Source organism: Lactuca virosa, chromosome 3 (assembly GCF_052849685.1).
Source record: "Lactuca virosa cultivar CGN04683 chromosome 3, Lactuca_virosa_CGN04683_v6, whole genome shotgun sequence".
NCBI lineage: Eukaryota > Viridiplantae > Streptophyta > Magnoliopsida > Asterales > Asteraceae > Lactuca > Lactuca virosa.
In genome coordinates this window covers 1,955,739-1,973,413 of record NC_136428.1, presented here as the reverse complement: position 1 = coordinate 1,973,413, position 17,675 = coordinate 1,955,739, and positions in this window count along the sequence as shown.

The following is a 17,675-nucleotide window of genomic DNA, read 5'->3' as shown; positions in this document are numbered from 1 at the left end:
TTGCAGCAGGGATACAACCTTCCATGTGTTGAAGGTTGTTTATCACGCCCAAAATTCTGAAGAAGAAAAATTAAGAATCACAAATGTTGAAGATAAAACCTTGAATGAAAGGTAATAAAGAAAGGTCCTTTTAATTTCTTAAACTGCAAGTGAAGTTTATATAGAGGGGTGGAACTGGAATTGGAATTAAAAAAAGTCAAGTTTATATATAAGTGAGTACAAGTGTGATAAAAATTGCTTCTATTTGTTGAACAAAAGTGGTAGTGAGCTATGTGTTTCAAGCAAACAACAATGGAGATTTTGGACCTGTATATACGTGTGTGATCAAATGTAGGGTTAACCTAATCAGATAAATGGTTAGGGGAATTTGGTCAATTCAGTGTATGTCAAAGGGGTTTGGATATTTAGGGGCAATATACTCGATCTATTTTTCCTTTTCAAATTATAATGATTCTAATTGATTATAAATTGTTAAAAATGTGTAAAAATATTATTTGGGCAAATACAATATTTTAAAGGTTATAAAGGATAAATATGATATTTTGATTTTAAGTTAGACAAATACAATATTTTATTGTTAACAAGGATATATACATAATTTTTCTTTTTCTAAACCATTTAAGCCATCTTATTTGGTCAAAACTATCATCGATGCAAATCTGCCAAATAGATGACAGTGGATGTGGCAGCTGATAGAAATTAGAAAGCACAGTTAACATTATGATTAAGAAAGGGTCTTAATTATATTATTATTTATGATAAGTAAAATTAAGCAAAACAGATAAAAAGTGCAATTATGTCATTTTACATGGATTCCAATTTTATTTTCCGTGAACCAAATAGAATCTGAAATTAATTTTAATTTCATTTCTTGTCAACCAAACATGATATGAAATTGGATTCAAATTCCTGACACATTCATTTTTCAATTCTAATTCCAATTTCTTCATTAACATTTTACGAACCAAACAACACCTTTGAGGAATAATATAAAAAAACTTAATAACTTTGTTCCAAACAACACCAAGGCTCTGATACAAACTTGTAACATCCCAAAATTCAAGACCAAAAATTTTATTTTTAATATAAGAAAACACTTAATAACTTTGTTCCAAACATTGAAAACGTTTCATTTAAAATAAATATCAGAGTCTAATCCCAAAGATCACGTAATGCGGAATAATATGGGTGAATGCGATGCGATCGTCCCGAGCTCCTTATCTGAAAACTGAAGGTACCTGAAACAAAAACTGTAAACCGTAAGCACGAAGCTTAGTGAGTTCCCCAAATACCACATACCATACATATCAACTGGGCCATACATGTCATACATACTGTGAGCCATACATATCAATCATATATCAAATAAGTTGCTATGTGACGTACATAGTCTTGCCATTATGTCACGGGCCGCCACGTGGTCTTTCTTGCCAAGCCGGGGGGCCACCCCCTGGGTCTTACAGACAAGTGCCAAGAGCCGCCTCCTGGTCTTCCATGCAAGTATCACAAAGACAACTAGCATACATACCACTCTACTTAGCTAATGAGCATACAGTGTGCCAGGAGCCACCTCCTGGTCTTTCATATATAATGCCTAGGGCTAACCCCCGGGTCTTCCTACCATACATAATAGCATACTGTGTGCCAGGAGCCGCCTCCTGGTCTTTCATGCATAATGCCTAGGGCTAACCCCCGGGTCTTCCTACCATACATAAACTAAATGGGTCGGCATTGTGGTCGTAGACCCATACACATAGTGAGGAGACTCACCTCACAAGCTGACTGCTGAATCCCGCGAATAAACCCCTCGCTGCAAGTTGGCAGATCGTCGAACTGCTGATCTCTCGACTCCCCGAGCTACCGATCATCATACAACTTAGATAAGTCCGGGATTCTTATAACTTAACCATAAGTCCTCACTGGGGTAGAAGACCATTCCACCCCTCACATACTCTTGTCCAAATGCCTTCATAAGTCAAACTAGGTCAAACTTGGTCAAAGTCAAAGTCAATGGTCAAAGTCAACGCTCAGAGTTGACTCAACTCATCGAGTCACCCCCTGACTCGTCAAGTTCCCTTGCTACTCCTAGTCGCGAAAAACACGAACCAACTCGTCGAGTCCCTTCACAGACTCGTCGAGTTCCTCCTGTACAGAATCGGGACAAACCAACTCAACTCGTCGAGTCCCTCCCTTGGACTCGCCGAGTTCCTCAGTCTGTTGGGCCTTCTTAATGGATTAAGCCCCTACTCTTCAGATCTAAGCTTCATACTTCTCATATACACTGAAAATGTCCTTTTAAGGGTAAAGTTTCCATCTTTACTCGTTAATGGTCTCACTTAATGGCTATAGCTCAAACCCTAGTCCTTTAAGACTTAGATCTTGATCCAAATTTCACCAAAATTGCAAGATAACCCATGGGGTTGTAGATTTGGACTCTAGGGGCAAGAAAATCACGTAAAGCTTCAAGCTTTATCTACATGCATGGCCTTTTGGAGCTAAAAAGATCAAAATAGAGGCTTAGAGGTTGCATGGGACTTTCATGGCCATAAAGTTGACACCTTTATGCCATGAGAGTCCCTCTAGACACTAGATCTGAAGTGTTCCTTTCTTGAGACGTCCAAATCCCAAGAGTCAAGCTTCTTGGACCAAAACCCACTAGAAAAGGTGCTAAGAAGATCTAAGTACTCAATGAGCATGGTGGAGACTTTCTTACCTAGAAATGGTGAGAAAGGCAAGATGTTTCTTGATCTACTAGCTTCTTCTTGATTCCCCCAAGCTTCTCTTTCCTTCCCAAGCTTCAACACTCATAAGAACACTAAAAAATGGCTCACTATAGTATTAGGGTTCGAGATCTAGGGTTTGGACAATGTAGGCTGGAAATGAGGCCAGGGGGTGTGGGTTAAAGATGCTTAAATAGAGTACAAAACCCGGATTTAGGGTTTCCCAAACCCAGACCAACTCGTCGAGTTGGTCCTCCCCGACTCGGCGAGTAGGTCCTTCCACCCGCGTCCTTGATTTGCTTCTACTCGTCGAGTTATCTTCCTTGGACTCAGCGAGTAGACCTTCTTTACTTGGGCTTTTTCTTCCTTTAATTAGCCTTTTGGATTCCGGGTGTTACAGTCTATCTCTTTCTCTTTCTCTTGTTTGGGATTGGGGAAGTTGATTACGATGATGATCTTGCCATGACATGTTTCTCTCTTGTTCTTGTAATTGCTGGAAGTAATTGTCTCGACTCACCTCTCAAGTATGTATGATGGATAGTACAAGAGCTTGGTGCTAGTATAATTTTCATTATTTGTCTGTTCACACAATTAACACATACATATATCCTGACAAGACACCCATTAAATGATGAACATTATTAAGTAAATGTCACATATAGTTAAAGTTCAAAATTATTATTTAAACAAATTGATAAATTAAAAAACAAATAATCTAGGATGTAGTCTTTCTATTAATCGTTATCTTCCAAAAATTAAGTATTTATTGTCATTTTAATGTTTCCAAAATTTTGAGACATGAAGGTCTAATTTTTAATTTTAGGCTATGAAATCTGATTTATTATTAACATTTTCTTCATTTCTATTTTAAAATAATAAAATAGTAAAAAATATATTTTGTTGATTTCAGATTTCCAAAATATCCGAAAATTCAAAAAAGCAACTATCTGAATACGAATCCGAAAAAAAACGGATATCCGAACATCCATATATCTAAAGTTTTGGATAATTTCATTTCGAATTTTCGGCTCGGATTTACATATACATACATTTTTTAACACCTTTAATGGCAAGGGAGTAGAGGAGAAGAGAGACAGAGAGGCAAGAATGAGAGAAAATAGGGAGGAGAAGGAAGACGACGAAGAAACTGAAAACAACATGGGAGTGCCAAGCTTGGCATGTTAAAGACTCTCGTTTTGGAGGCGGGGAGGTGTGGAGCTCGGCAAAATCATGCCACATCATCATTGTTATGACAACACCCCCGGCCTAACAAAACATGTCACATCATCGATAAAATCGAGAAATTTCTTTGTAGCCGTTTAAAAAATCTTATTTTCTGTATTGAATCATAATCAATCATACATATAATTAAATCAAATATATATGAAACTGTAACATCCCAAAAATGCCAATAAAATTTTATTTTTAAAATATAGAGTCATACAAACATTGGTTCCAAATCCAGTCAATATCAATTGTATTTTCAAACATCATAGTATATCAAAAGTAATCAATGCGAAAAAAGCCATCGGCGGATGTAGTGTAGTCAAGTCGGACCCTTCCTTCTGGAACTAGAAATACCTGAAAAATGTTTAAACCACAAACCGTAAACACAAAGATTAGCGAATTCCCCAAAATACCACATACCATACATAGAATAAGGAATGTTATGTGTCATCCATAGTCTTACAATCATTATCATTCCATGAGCCACATCATGGTCTTTCCTTCCCATACCGGGGGCCAAAACTCAGGTCTTACAAACAAGTTCCAAGAGCCACCCCGTGGTCTTCCATGCAAGAATCACAAAGACAACTAGCATCCTACATATAACTGCCAGGGTCCAAACCCTGGTATTGCATACAATTGTCAAGAGCCACCTCCGGGTCTTTCATATAATTTCCAGGGTCCATCCCCTGGTCTTCCTACATGGTATAGTGAGAAGACTCACCTGACTCACAAAGTCGACTAAAACTCAGCTCAATGCCACACCATCCTCATCTATTAGATTCCCCCCAGCCAACGAATGGGTGCTAAACACCTCCTAATAATCCATACAAGGTAAACCCTAAGTCTACCTTCTAAAGATAGATATTTGACCAAAAGTCAACCTATGTCAAAAGTCAATGGTCAAGGTCAAAGTCAACAACCATCAACGTCAACCATCGAGCTGTTGGGTAAGCAATTTATCATACCGAGCAGTTCACCCTAAGGAGCACCGATCTTGTTTGTGAAGAAGAAGGATGGTTCACACCCGATGTGCATTGATTATCGGGAGCTGAAAAAAGTTGACGGTGAAGAATCGTTATCTACTTCCACGGATGGATGATCTCTTCGATCAGTTGCAGGGTGCATCTTGGTTCTCCAAGATCGATTTGAGGTCAGGGTATCACCATATGAGGGTTAGAGATGAGGACGTGGAGAAGACAACATTCCGAACTCGTTATGGTCATTACGAGTTCGTGGTGATGCCGTTTGGGCTCACCAACGCACCGACGACATTCATGGATTTGATGAGTCAGGTATATAGGCCGATACTCGATCGTTCGGTCATTGTTTTTATCAATGATATCCTGGTCTATTCCAAGACCAGTGAACTGCATGAGGAGCACCTTTCAGAGCTGCTGGGAGTTTTGAGGAGGGAACGACTTTATGCCAAGTTCTCGAAGTGTGAGTTTTGGTTATAGGAGGTCCAGTTCTTGAGACACCTCGTTAACCAGAATGGGATTCTGGTTGACCCGACTAAGATTAAGGCAATTATGCAGTGGGAGGCCTCGAAGTCTCCTTGAGAGATCGGGAGTTTTGTGGGTTTAACAGGGTATTATCAGAGGTTTATTCAGGATTTCTCCAAGGTTGTTGTACCTCTCACTCGTTTAACGAGAAAGGGTGTGGATTTTCGCTGGGGACCTAAGCAGCAGACTACGTTCGAGACGCTAAGACAGAAGTTATTGAGGTCCCGGTGCTGAGCCTTCCGGAGGGCGTGGAAGATTTTGTTGTATATGTTGGAAAATAATACATTATTGTGGCCTAAGTACTATTTTATAATACTTAGTACATGTTAGGTACATTTATATTGTGTACCATAATGTTTGCCATAATGACATATCAGGTCCCTGGACTTAAATATTTGTAGTATGATGGATATGACAAGTGTCCATAACTTAAAGGACTATACTTGTGTGGTTCCAATCTCTTTTCCATAAGGTGCAAGTGATGAATATATGAACGATCTGAAGAAATTGAAGAGTCTTTCAGTTATGCTTGTACTCCTTATAAAACACCATGATTGTCCATTTTATCCATCCATCAGGAAATCATCAAGCCACCATTACGGGAAGACAATGAATCAATAACATGGTTTCATCTTCTTCAAAGATCACACTCCCAAGTAAGCATCACTGATCTCTTGTGAAGTTTGTGTTAACTGATCTTGCTTCATCCTTGTAAACCCACATTGTGGTATCAGAGCATGGTTCAAATTTCTTCATATGTTAGACTTTGGTTCAAATTTCTTCATGTTAGACTTTGATTCTCATTCTCGTTTGACAAATTCTTTCACTGCCGTGTTAGAAATTCATCTTCAAATTAGAAAAATTGAGAGCTAGATATTTAAACAGTTCACAATCTGAAAACCATTTTCTTTGTTGTTCACAAAAGCCATACGTGTATTTATGTTGATTACATGTTATATCGTATCATTATCTTAAAAATAGGTTTCCCTTCAAAAGATGTTGAAACGCCCAGACATGAAAATAGAAACAGTAGACAACATAAATCCATTCATTGTATACCAACGAATATGTGGTAATTTGTCATCTCTATCTATGCATGCCTTATGCAAACCATAAGAATTTCTTGACTTAATTTACCACTTCTATAAATGGTGTGGTGATGGAAGAGGCGCCGCCTGGAGTAGATAATAGGGTTTACCTTGAATGGTGTTTGGCAATTTTATTTGGTTTTAACTAAGTACATTTGGTCCGTCTTCTTTATGGGCCTCATTTGTTTCCAACATTTTCTTATTTTAAAGATTTAGCTCTAAAAAAAATATAAATCACAAATAAAAATAAATAAATTACTAAGAACTTTTTTGGATTATTATAAATCACAAATAAAAAATATAAATCACAAATAAAAAAAATATAAATCACAAATAAAAATAAATAAATTACTAGATGGAAATACATATTAGCAAGGTTCTAAATAACGTGAGGCGTGGCTTGACGGCAAGGTAAAAGTTAAGTCATGACAAGCCTTGGCGAGTCATGACGTTTTTCAAGGCGTGACTATTTTCTATATATTACAAGAGATAAATCATATAATTATTGATTTTTATCAAGTATATCAAGTTTTTAGAAGTGTTATATTAGTATTTAATATAAAAAGTTAACAAAAACTTAATTATTTTAGTCCCGATAAAAAAAATAAAAAAAAAACAAAAAAAACTCACGCCTTGAAAAAAACTCGCGTCATATCGCGATAAGGCGCGCCTTGACACGTTGTTTGGGCGCCACGCTTAACAAACCCGCCTTGGACGTTTTCGTAACGGCTACACCACGCCTCATGCCATGGCACGCCTTGAGGCGCGCCATGACGCGTTTTTTAGAACCATGCATATTAGACACATTTACTGTCTTCGAATCATTTTCTTTTAGGCTCATTTATGATATATGCTTATGCTTCTATGTGCTATTGTGGTGTCCTTTTATTGTGAGGATGTATTAGGATGAAATAAGTTGTATTAATATTTTACTATTATTATTAATGCAACTTATGAAAATATGTATGCTATCAATTAACTGTAAGTGCCAATGATGCAATTGCCCATTATGGTCTTAATATAGGCTGAAGTAATTGTTGGTCATAAATAAATTATAAAAAATGGAATTTATGCTTAATTTAATGGCTTTGAAATATGTGTAAAACTTAAATCTCATATGCTTACGCTAAAACATTTAAGCCTTATGGATGCATACGATTCTATTTTCTTTTAAACAACCTCTATTTGGCATTTACAAACTTACAATATGTATTTATGAATTTATGAGGACAGTAAAATTTTCAATCCTAATCTGTTTGTGTCCAATTTGTCAATATAATAAATTTAGTTGGGTATTTATTACCAAGAAACATTCTCACCCGTTTCTCGAATTAACTTCCTTAAGATCATAATGGCTCTAGTATTTCATTTGGATTTAGAGATACATCAAATAGATGTCAAACAAATTTTTAACTAAGAGTTACACAATGATATTTACATAACCCATTTAAACAATTGCATTTATAAGGGTTAAGAACATCTAATGTGTAAACTCAAGGAATCAATATACATGCTGAATCAAGCTTCATGTCGATGGTATCTAATGTTCGACAAAGTGATGAACAATAATGACTTCATTAAGAACCAAGTAGATCAGTGTATATACCTCAACAAGAGTGGGAGGGACTTTATCATACTTGCACCATATGGAGATGACATTCTCTTGGTGAGTAATAACAATGATACGTTGCACAAATCGAAATAATTATTACCATATCACCTCGATATGAAGGATCTCAGTGAAGCCTAGTATGAAATAGGCATATAAATACATCGAGGAATCCAAAGGGCTTTAGACTTATCCCTAAATACATATATTGAGTGTATAGTAAGTCGATATAAAATGCAACAATACTTCCCATCACTTCCTTCCATAGTTAGGGTACATAATTTTGGTGGCATGCTTGGCCGTTATCATTAAATCATTGTCTAAATCACTAGGAAGCTGCCAATAAAGTTTTATAATATTTTCATGGGACTAATAATGACAAACTTGTTTAGTGAAATAAGTAATAACATATAATTGATATGTTTCTTGGCTATGAATTTACAAAATGCAAAGATAAGTAATCATTACTAGGATACGTCGTTATGATGTTAGTCGGCCAATATCATGGGAGAGTCATAAATAAACGTTGACGGCTATATCAACTATGATGGAGAAATTTGTTTTCATAGATAATGAAACATTCCATGAAATGTTGTTGAGAAATTAAATCACATGACTCATGATCATAAAATCTATTTACCGGCCATTAAAAGAAAACTTATTTCTATAATGCTGCCTCTATAAGTTTTCCATTACCAATAATTATAGTGGAATGATGCTTTACCTCGATACAAAATAATTGTTCGTTAGAGCAAGTGGGGGAAATAATATTTGTATCGAATACATTAACACTAATAATATGTTAGCGGATCCAATAACGAAAGGTCTATCACCCAATTATTTGAACATATCGTCAATGGTGGTTTAAAGTTATACCTTATTATGTAATTCTAGCATAGTGCTTTAATGGAACTTTTAATTTTATTTATTCAAGTACTTGATTATTATGCCTCCATAATATGCAATTTGTCTATATTAATAACTTGTGCACAATTACGTTTTATATAGACAAATATAATGCATGACCACTTAAATCTAAAGTCATTTGGGTTAAATTAATCTTAAGTTTCATATGAAGTATCATAGTATGATCAGTGGGGGGCCCGTATCTAAAATGGATGCGTAAGGCTGTACTTTTCTGCTTTTGATACTAATATGAAACATGATGAACTTATCTTGGCCAAATAATGAAACATGTATACAAATAGTCACTCGGGCAAGTGGGAGAATGTTGGAAAATAACACATTATTGTGGCCTAAGGACTATTTTGTAATACTTAGTACATGTTAGGTACATTTATATTGTGTACCATAATGTTTTCCATAATGACATATCAGGTCCCTGGACTTAAATATTTGTAGTATGATGGATATGACAATTGTCCATAACTTAAAGGACTATACTTGTGTGGTTCCAATATCTTTTCCATAAGGTGCAAGTGATTAATATATGAACGATCTGGAGAAATTGAAGAGTCTTTCAGTTATGCTTGTACTCCTTATAAAACACCATGATTGTCCATTTTATCCATCCATCATGAAATCATCAAGGCACCATTACGGGAAGACAATGAATCAATAACATGGTTTCATCTTCTTCAAAGATCACACTCCCAAGTAAGCATCACTGATCTCTTGTGAAGTTTGTGTTAACTGGTCTTGCTTCATCCCTGTAAACCCACAGTATATTGTGATGCTTCCATTACCGGTTTGGGGGCAGTATTCATGCAGAGAGGGAGGGTTATTGCGTATGCTTCTAGACAACTGAAGTTGCATGAGGTTTGATATCTGACATATGATCTGAGATATCTCATAGATAAGCCGAATCTGAATATGAGGAAGCATAGATGTCTTGATGTGGTCAAGGATTATGACTACGAGATTATGTGTATCATCCCGGGAAAGCGAATGTGGTCGGTGATGCTTTGAGTCGCAAGTCGGCTAGTACTTATGTTGGGGGCTTATGTATGATGATTTCTATCGATTCACCGCTTCTGGATTTGATCGGGGAGGCTCAGGCCGAGGGAGTCAAGAAGGAAAATTGGAAGCAGGAGAGAATCAGGGGTGAGATTGACAAGTTTTCTACCAATAGATGCAGATTGTTGACTCGGTGCGATCAGGTTTGGGTTCCAGATTTTGGTAGGGTTAGGCAGACCGTGATGGAGGAGGCACATAAGTACAAATTTTCGATATACTACGGAGCCACAAAGATGTATCGGGATTTGACTTAGTTATTGGTGGTCGTGCATGAAGAGGGAGATAGCCTGGTATGTTGAGAGGTGCTTGACCTGTCGGATGGTCAATGCCAAGCACCAAAGGCCGCACGACAAGCTTCAGCGTTTGGAGGTTCCCATGTGGAAATATGAACAGATCACCATGGGTTTTATCACCAAGTTACCCAGGATGGCTAAGGGATTTGATGTGATATGGGTCATTGTGGATCGTCTGACCAAGAGTGCCCACTTTCTTGCTATTCGGGGAGAGTTCCTCAGCCGAGAAATTGGTCGATGTGTATCTGCGTGAGATTGTCACTCGACATGGCGTTCCAGTTTCCATTGTATCTGATCGATATGTTCGATTCACATCACGATTTTGGCAGAGGTTCCACGAGGAACTGGGTACGAGATTGCACTTCAACACCGCTTATCACTCACAGACTGACGGCCAGAGCGAGCAGACCATCCAAACGCTTGAGGATATGTTGAGATCCTGTGTCATAGATTTCGGTGAGAGCTGGGACTCCTACCTTCCCATAGCTAAGTTTTCGTACAACAAAAACTATCATTCTAGTATTGGTGCATCGCCTTTTGAGCTTCTTTATGGGAGGAAGTGTCGTACCCCAGTTTTTTGGGGGGAGGTCGGTCATAGGGTTATGGGAAGGATCAAGGTGGTTCTTCAGACGACAGAGCTTATCCAGTAAATCAGGCACAGGTTGTAGATAGCTCAGAGTTGGTAGAAGAGTTATGCTGACAGACGTCGATCCGAGTTGGAGTTCCAGGTCGGCGATATGGTTTTACTAAAGGTATCACCCGGGAAGGGTGTAATACGTTTCAGGAAGAGGGGAAAGTTGGGGCCCCAATTCATTGGTACGTTTTGAGTAATGGCCAGGATAAGCAGGGTAGCCTATCGACTGGATCTGCCCGAGGAGCTTAGCCGGATTCATAACACCTTCCATGTTTCCCACCTTCGGAAGTGTGTAGCTGATGATTCAACATGTAACACCCAAAAATTCAAACCAATTTAAACTTTTAAAAACATTTCAAACCATTAAAAATCATTACAACTTTGTTTTCAAAATGTATAATATCAGAGTTTTTGGGTGTTACAAGTTGGTATCAGAGCCTTGGTTTGAGTGAATTGGAGGAACATGCGTGTAACTCCAGTCTCAAATCAAGGAAAGGATTTTCAAAATAATTTCTTTAAAAAGGTTTTCAAAATAAGTAAAGGAGGATGCAGGATGTACGATCAGCCGGAGCCAGTAAGTAGCCCCAAAATACCATACAGTTATTTGATATGTTAGAACAGCATGCTAGTGCTAGGCTAGGGGTCTTCAGGAATTGCATGATAGAATTGCCTGATTGTATGATGCATGATAGCCTATGGTTTCCCTTATATGAAATTGACATCATTACTGTAGTTGCTTAGTGTATGCATCACGGCCGTACATAATTAAGATCTTATAGCCTAAGAATGTTTGATTTAGCCTTATGTTCTGTTCTTGTTTGATTGGGAGCTTAGGGTAGGATTGGATATTCAAAAGTCTATAGGGTCTAGCGTTATGTATGACTAGCATACACTAAGGCTGCAGGGGTTGGTGGAAGTTTCATGGATGGGTGAGTTGTAGGGGACCGGTAGGTCAGTTGTGGGACGGTTAGCCTTCCTCTAGGAGTGAGGATTGAGTGTTCTCTATGATATGTATGTTGTTAGGGTGTTGTGATGATACTTGAGACAAATATGGGTAGGTGTGGAAGGTAGTATGGGCCCGTACTACTGAAAGCACAGGACCCATACACGTAGCAAGGAAGTCACAACCCCTAGGGATTAGTCGGGAGTTGGTCCCAGTTACTTATGCGGATTGTCTGATATCTTCCTGTTATGTTTCATAATGGCAGTTACGAGGCGTTTCACGTCGGGGTCCGGATCAGGATCAGGACAGGGTGATCAGGAGGCCCCAGTGGCACCTGAGGCTATCGGCCAGGAGGGGCCAATGTTGACAGAGGATCGGGTCAGGGAGATCATCCGCGAATAGGTGGTCGAGATTGTCCGGGGTCAGATTCTGGAGTTGTTCGGGACTATTAAGTCGGCTATGATGGAGTATTTCGACGACAGATATGCAACCCTCGCTGAGACAGCTGACGCTGCAGCCACCACGGCTGTAACAGCGGCGGGAGGGGGAGCGGGGCAAGTTTTTCAGTACAGGGACTTCGATAACACGAAGCCCCCTACTTTTGATGGGACACAGGATCCCATCAAAGCTATGAGGTGGATCTCGGATGTGGAGGGGTGTTTCTTCACCTGCTCGTGTCCTACTGACCAGAAGGTCAGGTGTGCTCTGAACCTGCTAAGGTCCGGGGCCAAGGACTGGTGGAGACTTGCGACTGGGTCGTACACTGATGACCAGAGAGCTGCTGTTACTTGGGAGCAGTTCAGAGACATGTTCCGCGCCCGTTACATTCCGCAGGTCGAGCGGGAGCGTTTAGCACAGGAGTTTCTGAGTTTGAGACAGGATGGGGAGTCGGTGACGGAGATCACCTGTATGTTCACTGAGAGGGCGATGTTTTTCCCGGAGTTTGCTTCCGAGCAGGCTCAGATGACCCGTTATCTGAGCATGCTCAAGACTGACATCCGTCAGTTTGTGTCTACCCAGCGATGTGATACACTTCTGGAGTTGCAGGAGGCCGCCGGACGGCGTGAGTTGGAGATTGAGCTGCAGTTGAGGGAGCAGCGACAGGCCCCGACACAGTCACAGCCGGCGCCAAAGCGGTCCAAGACCGCTGATACGAGGACTGGGGGACAGCCAGGCCGCACTTGTGGGAAGTGCGGGAAGGCTCATTCAGGGATGTGTCGGACAGGGAGTGGGTGCCACCGATATGGCAAGCAGGGCCATTTGGCCAGGGATTGCAGGCAGCCGACTCCAACTTCCGGAGTCAGGCTTTGCTATCATTGTGAGCAGGTGGGCCATATGAAGGCCCAGTGTCCTCTACTAGCCGCCAAGTCGGCGCAGGCTCCAGCGCCGACTACCTTGAGGATCACGGATGGGAGACCAGTCAGGGCAGAGCCTCCGAGGGCTCAGGGTCGTGCTTTCCAGTTGACCACAGAGGAGGCCAGGGCAGCGCCAGATGTGGTTGCCGGTATGTTTTTCCCCTCTATCTCATTTATTATAATTGTGTTATGCTTATCTGCTGTACCTGTGATTAGGTACGTTTTTAGTGAACTCTTTGCCTGCTTTGGTTTTATTTGACTCGGGGGCGAGTCGGTCTTTCGTATCTCAATCATTTAGTAGGGAGTTCAGTGTGCCAGTGGGCGAGTTAGAGTGTCCGTTGCGAGTGTCTGTCGCCAACGAACACGGGGTTTCTGCTTCTTCGATTTATCGAGGGTGTGATTTGGAGATTTTCGGGGTGTCCTTCCCGATAGATTTGATTCTGATTCCCATGGGGGAGGTGTGCGTGATTGTAGGCATGGATTGGCTCAATCGGTTCGGTGCTATGATTGATTGCGAGGGCCAGCGAGTGGTAGTTCGAACCCCAAGTGGGGGAGAACTGACTGTATATGGTGAGGGCACCAGAGTGGGATCAGGGTTTTGTTCAGCTGCCAGGGCTCGGCAGTACATTCAGCACGGGTGTGCGGGTTATCTAGCGTATGTGGTAGATACGCGGGTCAGGGATCAGATTTCGGTTTCCGATGTACCGATGGTTAGGGAGTTTGCAGATGTGTTTCCGGAGGAGTTGCCGGGGATACCTCCGGAGAGGCAGGTCGAGTTCAGGATCGACCTGGTGCCAGGTGCGGCCCCTATCGCTAAGGCGTCGTACTGATTGGCACCGCCAGAGATGCAGGAGTTGTCGTCACAGCTACAGGAACTGCTAGGCAAGCAGTTCATTCGTCCGAGCAGTTCTCCATGGGGAGCACCGATTCTTTTTGTCCGAAAGAAGGATGGTTCACACCGGATGTGCATTGACTACCGGGAGTTGAATAAGTTAACGGTGAAGAACCGTTACCCACTCCCGAGGATAGACGATCTCTTCGATCAATTATAGGGTGCATCTTGGTTTTCCAAGATAGACTTGAGGTCTGGGTATCATCAGGTCAGGGTCAGAGAGGAGGACGTGGAGAAGACCGCGTTCCGAACTCGTTATGGACATTACGAGTTCGTGGTGATGCCGTTTGGGCTCACCAACGCGCCAGCGGTGTTCATGGACATGATGAATCGGGTTTGTAGACCGATGCTCGATCGCTCGGTCATAGTGTTTATAGATGATATCTTGGTGTATTCCAAGACCCGAGAGCAGCATGAAGAGCATCTGCGGGAGTTGTTGGGAGTTCTGAGACGAGAACGGTTGTACGCTAAGTTCTCGAAGTGTGAGTTTTGGCTACGAGAGGTCCAATTCCTCGGACATCTCGTTAACCAAGAGGGGATTTTGGTCGATCCGGCCAAAATCGAGGCGGTTATGCAGTGAGAGGTTCCGAAATCTCCCTCAGACACCAGGAGCTTTTTGGGATTGGCAGGGTACTACCGCAGATTCATACAGAACTTCTCCAAGATTGCGGTACCCCTCACTCGTCTGACGAGGAAGGGGGTGGATTTCCGGTGGGGCCCTGAGCAGCAGAGGGCGTTTGAGACCCTCCGACAGTGGTTGTGCGAGGCCCCAGTCTTGACACTCCCGGAGGGAGTTGAGGATTTTGTGGTGTTCTGTGATGCATCCATCACAGGGTTAGGGGCGGTCCTCATGCAGAAAGGACGAGTGATAGCTTATGTGTCGCGGCAATTGAAGCCGCATGAGACAAGATACCCTATGCATGATTTGGAGCTGGGGGCGGTGGTGTTCGCCCTCAAGATATGGAGACATTACCTTTACGGGGTCCGTTGCACCATATACACGGACCACAAGAGCTTGAGACATATCATGGATCAGCCAAACCTGAACATGAGGCAACGCAGGTGGCTGGATGTAGTCAAGGACTACGACTGCGAGATCCTTTACCACCCTGGTAAAGCGAATGTGGTTGCGGATGCTTTGAGCCACAAGTCAGCTGGGTCTTCCGCCCCAGCGGTATGTATGAGGATAGCAGTAGACTCTCCGCTTGTGAGTTTGATCAGGGATGCCCAGGTTGAGGGCATGCGACCGGAGAATTGGAAGCTGGAGAGGATCAAGGGTGAGAATGCCCGGTTTGTGTAGGATAGCCGGGGATTATTGACCCAATGCGGTCGGGTCTGGGTTCCGATGTCTGGTGGGGTCAGGCAGGCGGTCATGGAGGAGGCTCATAAGTCTCATTTTTCTATTCACCCGGGGGCCACTAAGATGTACCGAGATTTGAGTTTGAGCCATTGGTGGCCGTGAATGAAGCGAGAAATCGCATGGTACGTCGAGAGGTGCTTGACCTGTAGGATGGTCAAGGCCGAGCATCAGAAGTCGCATGGCAAGCTGCAGCCCCTGGAGATTCCCATGTGGAAATGGGAACATATCACGATGGATTTTATTACCAAGTTGCCGAGGACGGCGAAGGGGTTTGATACTATATGGGTCATCGTGGATCGATTGACCAAGAGTGCCCATTTCTTGGCCATACGGGAGAGCTCATCGGCCGAGAAATTGGCCGACGTGTACGTTCGCGAGATCGTGTCTCGCCATGGGGTTCCCGTTTCTATTGTCTCTGATCGGGATGTCAGGTTTACCTCCTGCTTCTGGCAGAAGTTTCACGAGGAGCTGGGCACACGGTTGCACTTCAGCACAACCTTCCATCCGCAGACTGATGGTCAGAGCGAGCGGACCATTCAGACCCTCGAGGATATGTTGAGGGCGTGTATCATCGATTTCAGTGGGAGCTGGGATTCCCACCTACCGCTTGCAGAGTTCACCTACAACAACAACTATCATTCCAGCATTGGCGCCCCGCCATTCGAGCTGTTGTATGGGCGGAGATGCCGCACCTCGGTTTGTTGGGGTGAGGTTGGTCACAGGGTGATGGGTCGGACGGAGGTGGTCTTGCAGACTACCGAGGAGATTTAACAGGTTAGACAGCGGCTGCAGACCGCTCAGAGTCGGCAGAAGAGTTACGCTGACCGACGCCGATCCGAGTTAGAGTTTCAGGTCGGTGACATGGTACTCCTGAAGGTCTCGCCCTGGAAGGGTGTGATCCGCTTCAGGAAGAGGGGAAAATTGGGTCCCCGATATATTGGGCTGTTCAGGATCATTGCCAGGGTTGGCAAGGTGGCTTACAGACTAGAGCTGCCGAAGGAGCTTAGTCGGATCCACAGTACTTTCCACGTTTCGCAGTTGCGAAAGTGCATTGTGGACCCGGAGGCAGTGGTGCCACTGGATGACATTCAGATTGATGAGCGCCTGAATTATATTGAGAGGTCGATTGCCGTTTTGGAAAGGAAAGTGAAAGTCCTGCGCAACAAGGAGGTTCTGTTGGTAAAGATACAATGGGAGCATCGGAGGGGATCCGAGTGGACATGGGAGTCGGAGGCTGAGATGCGAGAGCATTACCCGGAGTTATTCGCTACAGCAGACTTCGAGGACGAAGTCTAAGTCAAGTGGGGGAGAATTGTAACATCCCAACCGTCAGGTATTATTAATTTTTTTCCCATTTACACTTCATATCTAAGGTCTACTCGACGAGTTGGCGCGTGACTCGTCGAGTAGCAGCGGGCCAGGACACGTCAATTAATGAGTGACTCGTCGAGTCGGCATGAAGACTCGACGAGTAGGAGCTGGCAGTGGAAACCCTAATTTCCGTGAGTGAGAGTTTGGAGAGTGTTTTGGAGCTTTGGGAAGTGACTTTTGTGAAGGAAATTTGTAGATCAAGAGGCTAGCATCAAGATTTCTGTGTGGATCTAGAGTCTACTTCAGTTTGGGCACGTTTTGGAGGTAACCAGCTGTTAACTTAACCTCTTTTTCTTCTAGAATCATTCATATGTGGAAACTAGGGCTTTCTTTAGTTATTCATGAAGGGATTTTGGTATCGGAGCTAGATCTGAAGTTGAAACTTCAGATCTGAATCTCTTTTGAGTCCTAAGTCCATAAAGTTTCCAGCTTTTGCAAGAATGAGACTCTCCTATGGTGTAAAGCTCCATTAGAAGCTTAGATTGGTCATTTAGAGCCTTTAGGGCCTTTAATGCGTGTAAAGTTTGCAACTTTACGTGATAAACATGCCTTAGAAGCTTGGATCTGTAATCTGGAACCTTGGCATGGCTTGAAAAGTGTCTGCATGGATGAAGGTCTGCAACGACTCGGCGAGTTGCATAGTCAACTCGGCGAGTCATATGAAGATGGTGATGAACTCGTCGAGTTGATGAACAAACTCG